The 3,338-nt window shown below is 38.0% G+C and overlaps 1 pseudogene; it reads left to right on the forward strand.

The window, feature by feature from the left end:
* The first annotated feature begins 567 nt into the window (after positions 1-567).
* Positions 568-1,071, forward strand: LOC102838245 (annotated as a pseudogene).
* The last annotated feature ends 2,267 nt before the right edge of the window (positions 1,072-3,338 follow it).

Below are 3,338 nucleotides of genomic sequence, written 5' to 3' on the forward strand. Positions count from 1 at the left end.
AGAATGTCATGCTGGGTAAGGTGGAGGGTCAGAGAAAAAGAGGAAGACCCCCAACGAGATGGATTGGCCAGGTGGCATCATTGATGGCGTCAAGTGTGGCGGCAGTAGTGAGGTTGGCCCAGGATCGGACATTGTTTCATTCTACTGTGCATTGGGTCGCTATGAGTCGGTTTCGACTCGATGGCACCTGACAACAACAACAACCAATTTCTATAGTGGGAAACTGATCAACCATGCAATCAAGATAATATCGATAATTAATGGAGATTGGAATGTAAAAGTTGGAAACAAAGAGGAAGGCTCAATCAATGAATTAGTGATAGAAATTATGCTGGGTATCGCATGATAGAATTTTGCAAAACCATTGTAAATATGTTTTTTAAACACCATAAAAAAATGACTAGCTTTCTCTTCCTGGTGGCGGCACAGCATGCAGTTCCCCAGCCTCTTCCTCCTCAGATGTGGCTCCAACTGGAGTGCTCAGGGCAGGAGACTCCGCAGACTGGGGAGCTGTAGCAGCTTGGAAGCAGCGAATATAACTCTTCAAGTCTGCAATAAAAAGTGGCCTCCAATAAAACTACATTCCCAAAAATGGAAAGAAACAGAATGGAAAAGTGTAAAAAAGTCAAAGAAGCAGAACTCGAAGAGTTTATGGTAGAAAAAGTGCTGGACCGACGTGTAGTTAATGGGAAGGTGGAGTATTTCCTGAAGCGGAAGGGATTTACAGATGCTGATAATATTTGGGAATCTGAAGAAAATTTAGATTGCTCAGAATTAATTGAGGCATTCCTGAAATCTTTATCTGACATTGAATCTGATGACAGCAAATCAAAGAAAAAAAGAGATGCTGCTGAAAAACCAAGGGGCTTTGCCAGAGGTCTTGATCCTGAGCGAATAATTGGTGTCACAGACAGCAGTGGAGAATTAATGTTTCTCATGAAATGGAAGGATTCAGATGAGGCAGACTTGGTGCTGGCAAAAGAGGCAAACATGAAATGCCCTCAAATTGTAATTGAGTTTTATGAAGAGAGACTAACTTGGCATTCTTGTCCACAAGATGAAGCTCAATAATTGCTTGCATTGCTTTATATATATATTAAATTTAGGTCTTGGTTTTTTGTTTTTTGATTTATTAGTGTGAAGAATAACTAAATTCTAATGAAAATCAAGTTTGATATGTTTGTTCTGAAGTAGTATTGGGGGAGCGGTTGGGGGTTTTTGTTTGGTTTTTTGTTGCATCAATAGCACTGATTATTTTGAACAAATAAATAAAAGCTTTCTGTAGTTGCTTCATTTATCAGAAAAAAACAACATTTGATAACATGGTTTATTATTTCTTCTTCATTAGAGTATAGCTTTTCTAAATATTGGGAAATTTTACCTAGTCATTACTGAATCAGAACTTGGGTTTAACCCATAAATACATGCCTAAGGATCATTCTGGGTTTTGCATTGTTTCTGTGTATATGTAAATTTATTTGATTTGATTTTACATTCATCAAAAACAAAACTTCTGTACAAAACCGGCATCATAGTCATGGGTAAGTTTGTATGTATTGTTTCAGGGATGCTATCAATCTGCACAACTCAAGAAATAGATCTCAAGTCAAACTGAAAACAATTCTAAGCCATAAACTTTCAAATCAAATAAATGATCCAGTAATTAATTGGACAACTTGAAACATCATTATCGATATAGTCATATAATTGAAACTGTTTATTTGTGAATTTCCTGAATGGGAAATCTTACCTCTGCTAAAAACCTCCCTACCCAGGTAAGAAAACTGGACAAATAATGTTTAAATAAGCCAAACAAAATTGAGTTAAATGGGCTTTTGATCCATTTAGAGAGTCACACCTTTACAGAAAGTTGGAATCCCTGTGTCTTAGTAAAAGGTCATGATTTGTGGATTGTCTAATACCTTGCCAGTATTAATGTCTAATTAAATATCTAGCAGGTATTTAATGCGATGGTTAGAAATGTTGCCGTTTAGGACCTGCTGACATAAATGGGTGAACAATCTTGTAAACTATTGGCCTGTTGTGTTTTTTGTTTGTTTGTTTGTTTTTGTTTTATCCCATCCCATTCCTTACATGTAGGTTCAATTTTCTTAGTATTTGTTTACTGGTTCAGCTGAAACCAGGAAAAGTAACTTTGTAGTAAAGTGAATGTTAATCCAATTGTATATTGTTTACTTTATTATAAATATTGGTGAACAGTGGTCAGTAAATAGTTTTATATTTTTAAAAAATGACTATACACATTGACCTCACCAAATGGATTACATAGAAATCAAATTGACTACATCTGTGGGAAGAAATGTCTAAAGGTATATATCATCAGCCAAAGCTAGGGTAGGGGCAGACTGTGGGGCATATCAGGCTGAAGCTTAAAAACAAGTCTACCAGAAATAAAATATGACCTTGAACATGTTACACTTGAATTTATAGACAACCCAAAGAATAGTTTTGATATACCAGACACTAATAACTAAAGACAGTAATAACAATTTTCAGGATGGTGGATTGGGTAGATGTGCAGTAAGGAGCTTGGTCAGCAGCAGCCAAGATGGTGGATTGGGTAGATGTGCAGTAAGGAACTTGGTCAGCAACAACACAGGATACTGGACCAAACAGGCTCAGGGGATGGTGCTAGAACACTGAACCAAATACAAAGGAATATTTAGAAGCTGAGGGAGTTTGTAGCAGAGTCAAGAAATCCATTGATTTCTAATTCCTGGGGCTGCCATCTTGGGAGACACCAAAGCAAGGGAAGGATGAGAACACTCATGAACACCTGACAGGACCATGGAGACACAGATGTGGACTTTTTTCTTTTGGTATCTGTTCATTGGTCTCTCGATGTCTGTCGCACCTCCACTCTGGGGACAAGAAGGGATGCCTGAGTGAATGGACACCCCACTCCCACCCCTGGAGGGTTCTACTACACATGAGCACAGATCTCCTTGAAATTTAAAGTGACAGTTTCCACTTGAAATCAAATGGCCATGACTCGTCTGTCAGTTTGTCATATTGTGGTGGTTTGTGAGTTACTGTGATTCTGAAAGCTATGCCACTGGTATTTTAAATACCAGCAAGGTCACCCATAGTGGACAGGTTTCAGATGAGCTTCTAGACAAAGACAGACTAGGAAAAAACAGTGACAAACTACTTCTGAATATTTAGTCACTGAAAAACTTATGAATAGCAGAGAAACACTGTCAGATATAGTGCTGGAAAATGAGCTCTTCAGGTGGGAAGGCACTCAAAATGTGACTGGGGAAGAGATGCCTTCTCAAAGTAGAGGTGACCATGATAACATGAATGAAGTAAAGACT

The sequence above is a fragment of the Chrysochloris asiatica genome, unplaced genomic scaffold (genome assembly GCF_000296735.1).
Source record: "Chrysochloris asiatica unplaced genomic scaffold, ChrAsi1.0 scaffold00120, whole genome shotgun sequence".
NCBI lineage: Eukaryota > Metazoa > Chordata > Mammalia > Afrosoricida > Chrysochloridae > Chrysochloris > Chrysochloris asiatica.